Here is a 16,646-nt window from a genome sequence, read left to right as displayed (position 1 = left end):
CATCACCACCGCCCGCCGCCTCCTACCTGCCATCTGCCGGCCGACATCACAAACCTCAAGCCCACCCTCACTTTACCTACGGCCATAGACAGTCTCTACATCCCCCTTTTTCCTCATACTGTCGACGTGTGTGCTCCTCGTCCATTCACTGTATCCCTGGCCTCACCCGCTCTCACCAACCAGCCTCCTTCCCTCAATCAGGTACTTCCTCACATGAACGATGGCCTCCATCCTGATCCAAATTCGTCTGTTGATAACCTATTCTTTTTTTACCCTTCTCTCGCCGAAGGATCCGACTGCTTCCTGACTTCACCCTCCCAAGGGATCTGGCAAAATATACGATGACCCATCATCTTGCAGAGAGGATTTACCAGGTAGCTGTTCCAGCATCCATGCGCTTCAGAGATGGGATACTGCGATTCACTAATTCGGTCCTCGAGAAGAACCACGAGATCTTTTCCCGGTGCATCCCGACCACACGCCAGAGTCAGTGACCTCTCACTGGGCACGATGAACACCATCGCAACAAAGAAAGTCTTTGACAGGGTTGCTTTTAAGGGACGACGGCTTTACCCCTTAGGGTATCCCTACGTTACAAATACCTCCCATCCCCCCTCACCCTTCCATCTCGAGGGCTGTGCCCAAAGGGACGTCCAGGACCCCGAGACGGGAGTAAGGAAGTAGAGTCTATGGTCCCCAGACTATGACGATGCTGTGGCGCTGAGTTCGGACCCATTTGGCAATCGTCTTGTGCCATTAGTCTCTCTCTCTCTCTCTCTCTCTCTCTCTCTCTCTCTCTCTCTCTCTCTCTCTCTCTCTAGTCTTGTACCCTCCATCTCCGTCTATCTCTCATGACTGGCTTTCTTTTTTCTCTTCTTCCGTCTCGCAGTTCGACTTTGCTTCTCTTCTCGTATGTCCTGTGTCTATTTTCTCTCGCTGGTGCTGTTGCTTTTAAAATACGTGATCACTGCTGATGCTCCTACGGTGCCTGGTCACTGCTGATGCTCCTACTGTGCCTGGACACTGTTGTTTCTCCTGTCATTCTTGGTCACTGCTGAAATCCCTTCCATACGACCTCGCTGCTGTCATAACTTACTCACTGCCAGTCCCTTTGTGACATCTGATCACTGCGTGCGTGCGAGGTTACTGTCAGTGCTTCGGAGCGTAATCTGCTCACTGCTGTCATCAGGCTTCACCACCTCACCGCTAGCACTGCTACCGTACCTAGTCACTGCTAGTATCATTTCCCACTCACTATTGATATCATCAGTCTTGCCTGATCACTGCTGGTATAACTGCTACCTACTCACTGCTATTATTACACTTACCTTTCACTGCCGACTTCTTTTACAGTGACGTGGTAGCAAGCGGTAGTCCAATCTTACCTGGAATACGAGAAAACTGGGTTAAAAAAAGGCATCATTCTTATGGGTTCTCATGATGATGGGCAACGGAAAAAGTGAATATGATATTTCAGGGTCATATAAGCAATAATCCATTGACTACAACTTAATCATTGCTATCACAATATTGAATTATACTATAATAATACTAATAATCATTATCATTAGTATAATTGTTGTCAATGATGTCATTATATCATTATCATTATCATCTATTATTATTATTATTATTATCATTATCATTATTATTATCATCATCATTATCATAACTATTATGCCCACGATTATCATTGCAATTATCGATGCTACTGCTGTTGATTGTGTATATCATATCAATACCACCATTTTCGCCAATCATTCTCAGCACATCACATACCACAGCTTCACATAACAGAGGAGTTCTGATTGGCCAAGCAAGAGTCGGGGCTGAGGAATAAGCGTCTGGGGTAAACCATGGAAAGCTGTGTAGGTATGTATATTTGCGTGTGTGGACGTATGTATATACATGTGTATGGGGGGGGGTTGGGCCATTTCTTTCGTCTGTTTCCTTGCGCTACCTAGCAAACGCGGGAGACAGCGACAAAGTATAATAAAAGAATATAATAATATATATATATATATATATATATATATATATATATATATATATATATATATATATATATATATATATATATATATATATATATATATATTCACCGTTGAACTCCCAGAAGTAAGGCAACAGTGCTAGACAGCAGTGTAACAGTGCCGTTGAGCTGGACAACAGTGCAAGACAACAGTGAAACAATACCTTTGAGCTGGGACAGGTCAAGCAATAGTGCCAGGCAGTAAAAAGTTGCAACTTCCGGTTGGATGACCTGTAAAGTTCTAAGCCACAAGTTTCTCAATAAAGGAACCATAGTTTTGGCTCGTATGGTGCTCTCTCTCTCTCTCTCTCTCTCTCTCTCTCTCTCTCTCTCTCTCTCTCTCTCTCTCTCTCTCTCTCACTCCCCGACATCTGTTGCTGGCCTGGATATTACGAATAATATATATATATATATATATATATATATATATATATATATATATATATATATATATTATCCCTGGGGACAGGGGAGAAAGAATACTTCCCACGTATTCCCTGCGTGTCGTAGCAGGCGACTAAAAGGGGAGGGAGCAGGGGGCTGGAAATCCTCCCCTCTCGTTTTTTTTTTTTTCGAATTTTCCAAACGAAGGAATAGAGAAGGCGGCCAGGTGAGGATATTCCCCTAAAGGCTCAGTCCTCTGTTCTTAACGCTACCTCGCTATCGCGAGAAATGGCGAATAGTTTGATATATATATATATATATATATATATATATATATATATATATATATATATATATATATATATAATATATCATGTCTTCGATTTGTAATTTCTCTCAGGTATGGCTTCCACAAGCACTACCTTGGTCGGTTAGTGTTTAATTACCTCTTAATGATCGCCTGGCACGACCAATAGGGCCGTTAGTCGTCAAATCATAACCAACTGTCGACAGTCAAACAACACCTTCGCCTCCTCATGTGGTGAACACCTCCTTGCCCCTCTCAGGTGTTCAAGGTGAATCCCTATACCACACACACACACACACTCTCTCTCCCACCCCATGTATGACTGGGCCTTGAGTACCATTCCTCCAGAGGCCCATCTCCTTCGTCAGAAGTGTTGGCGTTGGGTAACCACCCGCCCCTGGTGTGGATGAAGACCAGGGCCGAGCAATCGGTAAAGCAGGGACACTTTTTCCTCCCTCCTCGACCAAAGGGGAGTGAATTGAGGGAGGCCATAAATATATATTCTCCACAGATTCCCATATTTGCATCTTTCGCACGGAGTCCCAGATCTGCAATCCCAGTATCCGGCCACAAGCTCGGGCGTCCGGTGGATATATTCGCAACACCAGGGGTCGCCTTGGGAGAACACACGACCTCCCGAGGGAGGGGAAGGCGATCTGGACACCGGCATGCACGGAAGACGACGGTGTCTAGTAAACCCTCCAGAGCCGGAGCCCCAAGGAAGGGCCATACGTGTGAGGTTTGCCAATAATCAAATTTCTGAGCGTGAATTCGGGGCCGGGGTGTGCCGAGCGCTGCGCCCGGAGCAAAATGACCCGGGCGCCGTAGCAGCAACAGATGACCGAGAGCGCCCCGTCCGGCATACTAAGCGTCGCTAAGCTTTGGTTGCTGGTGGAGGCATATGCGTCGCTTCTCTGTCCTACTTCTGGTGGGGACGACCAGGTCTTCTGTCCTGCTCCTGGTGGGGATGACCAGGTCCTCTGTCCTGCTCCTGGCGGGGATGACGAGGTCTTCTGTCCTGCTCCTGGCGGGGATGACGAGGTCTTCTGTCCTGCTCCTGATGGGGATGAACAGGTCTTCTGTCCTGCTCCTGATGGGGATGAACAGGTCTTCTGTCCTCCTCCTGGTGGGGACGACCAGGTCCTCTGTCCTGCTCCTGGTGGGGACTACCAGGTCTTCTGTCCTGCTCCTGGTGGGGACTACCAGGTCTTCTGTCCTGCTCCTGGTGGGGACTACCAGGTCTTCTGCCCTGCTCCTGGTGGGGATGACCAGGTCCTCTGTCCTGCTCCTGATGGGGATGACTGAGTCATCTTAGACATATACACGGAGACATGCCTGTACTGTACTATGTGAATCAGTGTCAAAACCACAGCCAACCTGACACCTGTTGCAAACGAGACACGTCTGAGACAACGAACCAATTGTTTCACAACACTCGCTTCATAATTACTTCTTCCAGGGCTTGTGTGTCACCCCCCACTCAGTGTGGCTGCCGATCCCCGCGTCCCAGACTACTGTACAACCGGCCATCGAACCTTAAAGGAAAGAGTGAAGCACCAGGATGTTTCCAGGTGCCCGGCCTGGAGGTGTCTGACGCGTTCAGCTCTGCTGGCTGGGTGGGTGGGTGGAAACCCACCACAAACCGTCACAAAAAGGGGTTACAGGAATTCAGCAAGGGGGGGGGGGGGGGGGTTGGTGAGGTGTTGGAGGATTTAGGGCTTTCTCCGCCACGAGCGCCAGCCCCGCAACGGTCACTAGGAACTTAACAAGGGCTCAGGGTCTTCCCTGCCTGAGCTCCCAAGCATAAAGCGGCTACAGGAACTTCAGAGAGAGAGAGAGAGAGAGAGAGAGAGGGCGCTTGACTTTGTAGCAATGGTCACTCGAGGCTGACAGGAGCTAAGGACCCCTTCTTTTTTTTTTCCCCCCCCCTGCTTGATCTCGTATTGATTCTGGAGCCTCGCGTCCAAAACTGTCCTCAGGGGTCGTAGATATAGGTACCACGGGCTGGCACGTCTCCAGCGGCAGTCAAGACTTCAGTAAGCCCGTCCGCCAGTCGGCTTCTGCTCCACCACTCCCCAGCCTCCCGTACGTTCAGCATCATGGACCCTTGCTCCTGCCAGACTGCGAAGTAATCATTGGCTAACAAATTCTTTCCGTAAGAGCCTAAATTCCAGATGGCGATGCGGTGAGGGGGGCGGCGAAAACCGATGACAAATGATAGGTAGAGTTATCGTACTCAGTTACAGCATACGCGTTGTCCCTGCGACTCGGGAGACGAGAATGAACAAATTGAAAGATATAATCCGCCAGTAAGTTGATAGATCCTCCACCAGATGCCACTGGCGCTGGTAATCCTCTGCCGATACGTGGTGAGAAATTGTGGCTTGAGAGGAATGAGCGGTGTTGCACACAGGCGAACAAGGACAAGAAAAGGACTGAAGAAGGAAAATGGCTTAGAACTTTTAACTTGCTATATGGTGATTTCAAAGCTCTACAAAATGTAGTTTTGCTCCAAAGTAGTTCGGGGTGGTAGTTAGGTGGGTTCGGGGTAAGGGAATGGATGGGGTCAGCTTTGGCCAAAGGTCTGGCAGGGACTAAAAGCCCACGATCGCTAGGTGGCCGTGAAGGAGGGAAGACATAATGCAGATGGAATGTCCTGGAGAGGGTGATATCCTTCGGGTCGAACCACTTGGCTGCTTCGGGAACGATTTCGTCCTCGCTGATCATCTCGTCTCGGGTTAATACTGTGTCCTCCGGGAGGGTTAAAGAGTTAGAGAGATTATTGGGTTTTTTTCCCCCAGCCATTTTGTAGACCAGTGGGAAAACAAGACAACGAATAATGGAAAAATGACTTTTCCCCACCTCTGCACTCCTCCCACACATCCCAGGTTAGGATCGGGACCAGAAGGTCATGAGCTTTTGGAGAATTTGCAGATGACTGGGTCAATCTAAGGCAGTTGCTGTGATATGGGTCGATCAAAGGAGTTCTGTTCCTCGTGTTAACGACATGCGATCTTTTCATTCACTGAGGGAAAGATGTTCCATCTTTCGAAGCATGAGATCCAACGGAATCTCGGCTGAAAATGAGATGATTCAACACAGCGGGCGAATCTCAGTACAACACTGCATTTCATGTGTTCCTCCAGGCCTATGTGAGTGTCTCAGATCTTCAGCTGTAACAGGCTATCTACCATCAAGGCGTCGCGCTACCCGAGTGGGGTAGGAAGCAAGCAGGCAGCGCCTCTGGCAGACACAGGCGGGCGGTGTCTGATAATACAACAGGGGCTGTAAAGGTCGGAATACCTGATGGCTTGGTAACAGTACGAGGTCTACCTCAAGCGATGACTCTGATCCTCGTTGGTGAAGCCAGCACTCCACGGTGGGTGAAGAAATGTATCAGTGGGTCTATCTACCCGTCCGTCTGTCTTCCTGGAGCTTGCATCGCAGTCGATCGTATATTCTACACCCTAGAATCCCTGATCACTGAACTGTTCTCTCTCCTTTTCCACTAGATTTCACGCTTATGAGCTCCCTTGATGCACCCACTTCCTCCCTCCCTCCCTCCTGAAGTCATCAGCCCACCTCCTTCCTTTCTCCTCCTCCTCATCTCGCTCCTGACATCCACCACAACCACCTTCTCATCTCACCTCACGACATCCACCCAACACACCGTCTCCCTCATGACATCCAGCCGGGAGACCTCATCTCCCTCCTGACATCCACTCAACTCCCGACGTTTAGGTCTTCGCACCTGTTTCATTCCTGCATCTCCATCTGGTCCACCCACCTTCCTCACGGGGCTGCTCCCCTGGGGTCATCTATCATCACCCCCCCCTAACCATCTCCCCCTCTTGTTGCCGTCCCTGACCTCAGCTCACAGACACCCCCCCCCCCCCCCCCACCCGTGGCGCCTATACATGACATGGTCCTCAATGTGTCTCCAGCTCCCTTCTTTCGAACCCCAAGAAACCCCCGGCGTAATAAATTGACCCCCTTTTTTTTTTCCCTCGCAGCTTGCGGCTGGGTATTTAGAAAACCTCACGATTACCTTGATCCTTTGTGTAAACGGAGAGGAGAGAAAATCTTTGCTTTTGGAACGATTCGCTTGGGGGGGTAGGGGGTGTTGTGTGGCTCGTGAGCGCCCGAGCGGAGCGGGTTAAAGAAGATTGGGGGGGGATGGGATGGGATGGGATTAGTTACGGGCGAGCTACGGGGGGGAGGAGGACGCGGTGGGTACGATGAAGACGCAAAGACGCTGTGGGGGAGGGAGAATGAAATACACGGACATAACAGGCGGGGAGGCGTATTTACGAGAGAAAGGTTGGGAGGAACATAAAGGAGATATGCAAAGTGTCTTGGAGGGTGTGAGGGAGGAGGCAGGAGACGCTGGCTGCTGCTGCTGCTGCTGCAGCGACAGGGGAGCGGAGGAAAATGCGGAGTGAAGCGTCGCATTTGTGAAGATGCAGCGAGGAGGTGGGGGGAGGGAAACGGCGGCGTCGTCGTCCAACACACACACACACACACACACAATGGAAACGCGAGATGTGGACATTCTGGACTCGTGGACGACCCGTCGTGGACGACCCGTCGTGCGATGGAAAGCGTCGAGGACGATGACGACTCAGTGTTCCGGTTTTCCGGACCACCGGTACGACCAAGGAGGGAGGGAGGGAACAACGGAACTACACTGGTGACGACCACGGACATGCATGCACCTGGGCCACCGGCATGGCCAGAGGGGGGAGAGGGACGACGAGGGAACTCGGGGGGGGGGTCTTCATCCATCCGAGCCGCCACCGCACATGGCCACCAGCATCGAGGAATCGACGAAAACTATCCCACGAATATATTTTCACCCGTCTGACAACACAGCCGGGGGTCCAACCCTCTTAACTGAGAACATTCCTTCGAACTGAAACCCAAGACTATAATCTCTCTCTCTCTCTCTCCACACACACACACACACACACACACACACACACACACACACACACAGAAACACACACAACACACACGGCCTTTCTTACCAAGTATGACTACCCCACCACATGCGGCACCGGTCAAGTGTTAAGTGCCTCGCTTTCCCACGGGACTGAGTGCGGGCTGGTGGTAGATGGTTGGGGAGGGAGGGAGGGGGGGGTAGTAGTAGTAACGAGGCCACCATCTGGAACCCATCCCTGAGACTTACGTCACGCTACGGTCAAATGCGAAGTGCCGCGCTTTCCCACGGGACTGAGTGCGGGCTGGTGGTAGATGGAACCCATCTCTCAGACTTGCGTCATGCTATGGGGGTTGATGACCCTACCTTGATCCGACTGCTGCACAATGCCAACCAGACGCCACATAGGGAGGAGCGGTGGTGGTGATGGTAGAGTGTGGCTGGCGTATCCTCTCTCTCACAGATGACCAACCAGTGGTTCTTACCTCCCCACTCACAGTTTCCCGCTCTGGCTGGCTGTACACCCCCAATCCCAGTGAGATCGTCCACAAATAATGAATCAGTGTATCAGTGAACAGATACTATTACAGTATCTCTTTTTTTTTATTATTTATCAGGTAGCGCAAGGAAACAGACGAAAGAATGGCCCAACCCACCCACATACACATGTATATACAATATGCATACACGTCCACACACGCACATATACATACATATACATTTCAACGTATACATATACATACATACACAAACACATACATATATACACGTGTACATAATTCATACTTCCTGCCTTTATTCATTCCCGTCGCCACCCCGCCACACATGAAATGACAACCCCCTCCCCCCGCATGTGTGCGAGGTAGCGCTAGGCAAAGACAGCAAAGGCCACATTCGTTCACACTCAGTCTCTAGCTGTAATGTATAATGCACCGAAACCACAGCTCCCTTTCCACATCCAGGCCCCACACAACTTTCCATGGTTTACCCCAGACGCTTCACATGCCCTGGTTCAATCCACTGACAGCACGTCGATCCCGGTATAACACATCGTTCCAATTCACTCTACTCCTTGAACGCCTTTCACCCTCCTGCATGTTCAGGCCCCGATCGCTCAAAATCTTTTTCACTTCATCCTTCCAACTCCAATTTGGTCTCCCACTTCTCCTCGTTCCCTCCACCTTTGACACTTATATCCTCTTTGTCAATCTTTCCTCACTCACTCTCTCCATGTAACCAAACCATTTCAAAATACCCTCTTCAGCTCTCTCAACCACACTCATTTTATTACCACACATCTCTCTTACCCTTTCATTACTTACTCGATCAAACCACCTCACACCACATATTGTCCTCAAACATCTCATTTCCAACACATCCACCCTTCTCCGCACAACCCTATCTATAGCCCACGCCTCGCAACCATATAACATTGTTGGAACCACTATTCCTTCAAACATACCCATTTTTGCTTTCCAAGATATTGTTCTCGCCTTCCACATATTTTTCAACGCTCCCAGAACTTTCGCCCCCTCTCCCACCCTGTGACTCACTTCCGCTTGCATGGTTCCACCCGCTGCCAAATCCACTCCCAGATATGTAAAACACTTCACTTCCTCCAGTTTTTCTCCATTTAAGCTTACCTCCCAATTGACTTGTCCCTAATAACCTTACTCTTATTCAAATTCACTCGCAGCTTTCTTCTTTCACACACTTTACCAAACTCAGTCACCAGCTTCTGCAGTTTTTCACTCAAATCAGCCACCAGCGCTGTATCATCAGCGAACAACAACCGACTCACTTCCCAAGCCCTCTGATCCACAACAGACTGCAAACTTGCTCCTCCCTCCAAAACTCTTGCATTCACCTCCATAACAACCCAATCCATAAACAAATTAAACAACCATGGAGACATCACGCACCCTTGCCGCAAACCGACTTTCATTGAGATCCAATCACTTTCCTCTCTTCCTACTCGTACACATGCCTTACATCCTCGATAAAAACTTTTCACTGCTTCCAGCAACTTGCCTCCCCACACCATATACTCTTAATACCTTCCACAGAGCATCTCTATCAACTCTATCATATGCCTTCTCCAGATCCAGAAATGCTACATACAAATCCATTTGTTTTTCTAAGTATTTCTCAAATACATTCTTCAAATCAAACACCTGATCCACACATCCTCTACCACTTCTGAAACCACACTGCTCTTCCCCAATCTGATGCTCCGTACATGCCTTCACCCTCTCAATCAATATCCTCCCATATAATTTCCCAGGAATACTCAACAAACTTATACCTCTGTAACTTGAGCACTCACTCTTATCCCCTTTGCCTTTGTATAATGGCACTATGCATGCATTCCGCCAATCCTCAGGCACTTCACCATGAGCCATACATACAATGAATATCCTCACCAACCAGTCAACAACACAGTCACCCCCTTTTTTGATAAATTCCACTGCTATACCATCCATTAATGTCACAGTGGTGCGGGTAACCTAGTATGCGTTGCAATTAACCACGAGGAGGGGAGAAAAAACACGAAACACGACAAGTCTTGAGTCAACATTCGCGTATCATGTATATAACGAAGAGGCCACAGACGGGGCATATGGGAGAGATCCCCCCGCCCCCAGCGAGGGCCTCACAAGGGCGAGGAGTGCGCTGCAGCTCTGTGACAGTCGGCCTCAGAAGTTCCTTCCCCTCCTGACGATCGAGTGCTTCACACTGTGTCAAGCAAGGGCCTTTGTTGGCAGACGCTTCACGCCACGCAAGCGATGGCTCTCCCTTCATTCAACCTGCGAAGTCCTCATTCGCACTCGGATCTGAGAGTCCTCGATCTGCAGAGCCACATCCCCACCCCAGCACGAGTGGGAAAATGAGATTAGCCTCGAGCACGCCTTCCGACTCGTTGGTTCTCGAGTGAAATTTGCGAAGGGGTAGGGTTCGATCCCCCCCTCCTCTTTGAAGATTTTCCCGATCATGTATATCTGGCATATTCACGACATTACTCGTGGTTATGTCTGGAGCGGAGTGGAGCTCTGGTCGTTGCTCGTATGGTCTTTTGCAGTGACGGTAGGGTCGTGCGTCGTAATCAGATGGTCTACCATGGTCACCGGAGTTTGTCAACTGGGAGGCAAACAGCGGTCCCCTCCAGTGCCTTCTGAGGCAGTGAAGGAGTCGCTGAAGGCTTTAGTACTATGGATACACTCGATCTAAGAGCAAAAACCCAAGCGTTTGTGAGGTGGATAATTACCGTTCAGCCTCTCCTCTTTGCGGCTGAGTTCGATGGGGGAGTCAGAAGGTAAGAAGCGCTTTGGGGGGGAGTCTGGCCCAAAGCTGAAATGGGATCTTCCATCCTCGAAACGTTTGTTGATGTTGGAATCAAATACAGATGAAGTACGATGCTGTTCCCTCCGTCGTACACCCCTTCCTCCCTCCAACCTTTGGGCCACTACACCAGACTCTCTCGCAGAGGCCTTGGGGCGCGCGCCTCCTGCAGGCGTCGAACGCCCACGAAAGATCACCCCCCTCCAAAAAAAAAAAAAAAATGGGTGAAGATTAAGCTCGAGTTCGCCTGGCTAAGGCTGATATGAGACTTATTTTTCCCCTGTCGGTGCAAGAACGCCATGTCTAATATCATGGCGATAGGGCTCAGGCCCGCCCTCCATGAGAGGATGCAGCCCCCAGAGAGAGAGAGAGAGAGAGGGTTGTTTCCGGAGGGAATAATCTCAGGGGTTGTTGGTGTGTGGGGGAGGGAGTGATGTGAGGAATGTAACTGGAGGGATGACTGTGACGTGTTCTGGGCCACCTCTTGTGTACATCGCAGGTACACAAAGGTAAAGTTTGTGAAAGGAAAAACAAAGGGACGGATGAACTTACGATATTCCTGTCCTACACACACACACACACACACACACACACACACACACACACACACACGTCTGGCGCTAAGGCACTAGGGATATGATGATGCGAGATACAGTCAGCAAAACCCACCAAGAAAGTACAGCTTGTAACTTATGTACGATAACATTACGACGACGACGAAGATGAAAGGGAAAGAAAATGGAAGACGTGCAAAAAAAAAAAAAAAAAACCACGATAATACGACGTCGAAGAAGAAAAGGAAAACGTGCAAAAAATAAATGAAATAAATAATCCATCTCGGGACAGGTATAAAGGGGATCTGATTCGATTCTCACTGAAGACGCGGATCGAAGACGTATTTATATGAAAAAAAGAGTATCATCATCGAGTTCGATCAGGATCCAATAGGATTATGTACGGATTGCGACTGAAAGGTAAAAATTGAGGGAGGCGGAGTGTATCGGAACGTCTGCGCGTACGATTCTGTTCCCCATTTCGAACCGAGAGTTTTGAGGGTGGATGAAGTTTTGAAAGACGATAATTCAACATAATCTCACCAGAATCTTATATGATTCAGTAAACTTTATACGATGAATATCAAGTCTGTGGCTCACTGACGTGCATTCGTATCAATTCGTGGGTCGCGCCCATCTTCGAAGATAAGAGGACCAAATTACGCATTCGGATTAGAACAAAGAACCAAACACTTTTGATAGAGTTAATGACAGGCATCCCTGGTTCGGGAGGAGACAAAACAGGCTCACATATACACGACTGAACTCCATCTCCGGACCCGTTCCAAGGGTCATGGATAGAGTGATTCCAGCACAGTATTCGTATCTAGGAGGATTCAATCCTATTTAGATCAACGCCGAGAGTTTCAAGAAGGTTTAGCAAAAACGAGGGATCAGAACTCACACTCTTGACCGCAATGGTACGACCCACAACCTGACCACCACGGGTCAAGCCAAAGGTCGCGCCAGGCGTCGAACCGTCGTGTTGAAGGATCGCACTTGTCGTACTTTCAGGGCGATTTCGGTAATTCAGAAGGCGTGTGTGCGGGCCCGGGGTGACTGAGAACCCATCCTTGAACATGATGAATTGCGGATGGATGACTGCGATTTCCCTCAGGGCACTTGGGGAAATCCAACCTGCTTCAGGCGATGGTAATAAACGAACGTGGTTTCGGCAAGTACCTTTACAGGGACGTACTGAGACGCGTGTTTCCCACTCTCGTCTCCGACCCTGAGGGCTCAGTGGAATGAGTAAATGGACCGCGTTTGATCAAACATAGAGATCAGAGGCTGAAGTCCCGGAGGAGCTTGGGGGTCTGGGTGCGCGAACGTGGGACATGGCAGCATCTTCGAACCTTGAGAAAAATGGGTCGTCTCCCCGAAAGGTCTGGGGAGGACATATGTATACCTGAACTTTTGGAAGGGGTAAACCAACCTGCCTTTGACCCTAAGGTCAGTAGGACTGAAACCTAAAAGACCCCGTTAAGTCTGGTGGAAATCCAAGAGGACATAACAAAGCAAGTGACTGGAGACTTTCAAGTTGTAGACACACGAACAGAGGGACGTAGGAATGCGTCACTGGCTCTGTCCATACACATACGTGGTATCCACAAGCATGGATACTACAGACTTCGACAGCTAGTGTTTCTCTCCCTTTGGCAAGTAGGGATCCAACTAGTTCCGTGCGTCGAGGGGCACGGCCCATAGGCAAAAACCCTGAGGCCGTCTGCGTTGCGATACCTCGTTCCGTGCGTCGAGGGGCACGGCCCATAGGCAAAAACCCTGAGGCCGTCTGCGTTGCGTCGAGGGGCCCGGCCCCTTAGGCTAACCTACGGCCGTCTACGCTGCAACGCCTCGGGCTTCATAAAGACCAACTGAAAGAACGTTTATAGCGGGTAGGTGAGACCTGGACGGGACGGCGCCCGTACTAAAATTGATGGGTTCCAGTTCCTATCCCCGCTGGCCTTATTTTATGGCCCCGAAAGATTTAGTGCTGTTCCCCTGTGTAATGTGACGCTCCTGGTGGAGGTGCTGAGACGGTCTGCTGCCGAAATCAGGAACGTTCTTGGCGATCGTGAGACTCGTTCCGGACCTCAGGAACGTTCTTGGTGGTCTTGCGGCCCGTCGCAGACCTCAGGAACGTTTCTGGTGGTCTTGGGACCCGTCGCAGACCTCAGGAACGTTTCTGGTGGTCTTGGGACCCGTCACAGACCTCAGAAACGTTTCTGGCAGTCTTACGACCCGTCGCAGACCTCAAGAACGTTCTCGCTTACTGTGTGATTCGTCTCAGACTTCAGGAACGTTTCTGGTGGTCTTGCGACCCGTCGCAGACCCTCAGAAAAGTTCCCAGTGACTGTACAACTCATGACTCACCATTACCCACGCGTTACCCATGAGTCTCCTGCTACCCAAACGTTACAACGAATAGCCAATCAACCTCTTACTTCAACACCTTCCACGTTACTACGTCAATCACGTCATTACGTAACCATGCCTCCTCTGCATCACCAACCACGCCACCTGTGTTGTCCATCGTCACCCGTACATACAGCCATGTAACTACGGCTTCCAAACCACATACACATGAGTCGTCCAGATTTCCCCACCACACACGCCTTCAAAATGGCATACATATCTACAACAGCCACGCCTCCAAAATATCCCACGCCTCAACGGCAACCACTTATCAAAGTAACCCAAGCCTCTACAAAACCACGCCTCCAAAGTAGCATACGCCTCCATATCAGCCAAGCCTCCAAAATACTATACACCTTCACAACAGCCACTCCTCCAAAACATCCCACGTCTCTGCATCTGCCTCACCTCAAAACGCCCCCCTCTCCACACCTCCACAAACAACTGTGTCTCCAAGATATTCCACGCCCCCGCAAAAGCCACGCCTCCAGGAACAGCCACGCCCCCAGAGCCTCGCCATAACCCACGCTTGGCGCTGGACCAGTTACTCAACTTTAAAAAAACATCGCTCCAGAGCTGGTCTTCGACGCCGCTGCCTCCCTCCCTCCCTCCCCCGTCACTTACGCGTAAACGTTCGGGCGCCCTCCCGCGCCAGCTGCTGTGGCGGTGACGTGTGCCAGCTGCTGTGGCGGTGACGTGTGCCAGCTGCTGTGGCGGTGACGTGTGCCAGCTGCTGTGGCGGTGACGTGTGCCAGCTGCTGTGGCGGTGACGTGTGCCAGCTGCTGTGGCGGTGACGTGTGCCAGCTGCTGTGGCGGTGACGTGTTCCAGCTGCTGTGGCGGTGACGTGTGCCAGCTGCTGTGGCGGTGACGTGTGCCAGCTGCTGTGGCGGTGACGTGTGCCAGCTGCTGTGGCGGTGACGTGTGCCAGCTGTCTGATTCCACGGTTGAACAGCGGCCTCTGTCAGGTCGTCATGCAGATCCTCTGTGGGTCTCAGGAGGGCACTGGGTACCTGGTGACCTCAAACCGTGCCTTGATCACCTCTCATGATTACGTCCTCCACTGTACGGCAAACCAAACACCAGAATCACTGCGACTCTGCTGATGGTCCAGCTTCCTTGTGGTGGCTAGGTATAATCCCACACACACACACACACACACACACACACACACACATACACACACACACAGGAGTTGGCGCGAGTGAGGGTAGTAATGAGTAGGGCACAGGGCAACGTGGAGACCTTCGAACTGCCAATAAGAAATCCATAGCATAAGGGGTCGCTAACTGCCAGGATATCGGCTTTGTGCGGTGGGGGTAAGACTAGCCCAGACATGGGGGAGGAGGAGGGGGGAACGCTTAGCGGTGGGGTCAGCCCTGGTTTGTTTACTTTGGGATCCCTAAGGGGTGGAAAGGGGGAGGGAGCACTGGCCTGGATGAAAAAAAAAAAAAGGAAATGGGAGGGGAAGGGTGGTACTACTGGGAGGTTCCAGGGGTTAATACTATAAACAAAGTCGGGATCCGGACTACCGGCTGTGGAAGGGTGAAGATCCGTGAGGGCTTCAATCATCAGGAAGGGAAGAGGATCGGAAGCCACACTAAGGTGATTCAAGAGGACACTGAGCCTATGGAGGACGCACGAGTGGACAGCGAGTCCTGCTTACACACAGTGGAGTTGTTGAGACGTCTGGGGCTTCGTGAACAAGGCATTGTCGTGTCGTATTCAAATATCTTAGTTTCCCATTAAGACTTGAAAACACCTCGAGGATAAAACATGTTACTTAGACATACAGTGGCATGTGGAAAGCTGGTAAGGACTGGTGGAGAAGCGGCCATGATGGGGCCGAGATAATATTCGTGATGGTTGTAGCATTTGGGTCGATCTAGTCTCATGCGTCTCCCCCCCAAACACATTCCACCTCATCTAACTCCTTTCCTTATGGACGGCGCGTCCGCTCTGCAAAGGGGTCGTGGCCGGGGCATCCAGCAGGACGCTAGGCTGGGCCCCTTTGGGATATCACTACGCGGCGGCGGACGACCAACCTCGCGAGGCGCGTGTCAAATCCGAGGGAACAGGTGAAGGTCTGTCGGTTACAAGTGACTGATTCGCGTTCACGCCGGCCGAGAGAGAGAGAGAGAGAGAGAGAGAGAGAGAGAGAGAGAGAGAGAGAGAGAGAGAGAGAGAGAGACCCCCCTACGCTCCTCCTCCACGCTCACGGCGCTCGTACATAATCATCGTCCCGACATATTAATCAGCTTACCAGCTCATCGTCCGACATCTTACACCGGTCAAATGCACGTCATCCGACGGTGCGTCCGTGCGCCTTAAACCCTACCTCCCTCAAGCGTACGGTCCCTCCCACACTCTACGCCCCTTTACCCATACGCCAGGGCGTATTCTTCCTTGGCACAGCACCTCCCTGTCTGCTCCTCCCTGGCATCCTACGCCAGCGGTCGTATCTGCCGTAGTCCAGTTCCGATGTCTCGTCTTCGTGTCTCTCCCTCACTCCCTCTCACAGCAGGAGGAGGAGGAGGAGAAGGATGGACGAGGGCGTCGGCAGGCAGGCAGTCAGGGAGGGAGGGAGGGAGGCCCGGCACCACAGCCTCCCTCCCTCCACTCCCTGCGAGCTGGCAGGAGTCCAGCCCGGGGCGGGGTAGGGGGAGGGTGGTATGGG

The 16,646-nt window shown here is 50.9% G+C and overlaps 1 protein-coding gene across 22 annotated transcripts in view; it reads right to left on the bottom strand.

Moving 5' to 3' along the window:
* The window catches only part of Ih (hyperpolarization activated cyclic nucleotide gated potassium channel Ih), a 543,812-nt gene that overhangs the window by 475,281 nt on the left and 51,885 nt on the right, over window positions 1–16,646 (bottom strand). The window lies entirely within an intron of this gene.

This window comes from Panulirus ornatus, chromosome 53 (genome assembly GCF_036320965.1).
Source record: "Panulirus ornatus isolate Po-2019 chromosome 53, ASM3632096v1, whole genome shotgun sequence".
Lineage (NCBI taxonomy): Eukaryota > Metazoa > Arthropoda > Malacostraca > Decapoda > Palinuridae > Panulirus > Panulirus ornatus.
This window is presented reverse-complemented; position numbering and strand designations above follow the sequence as displayed.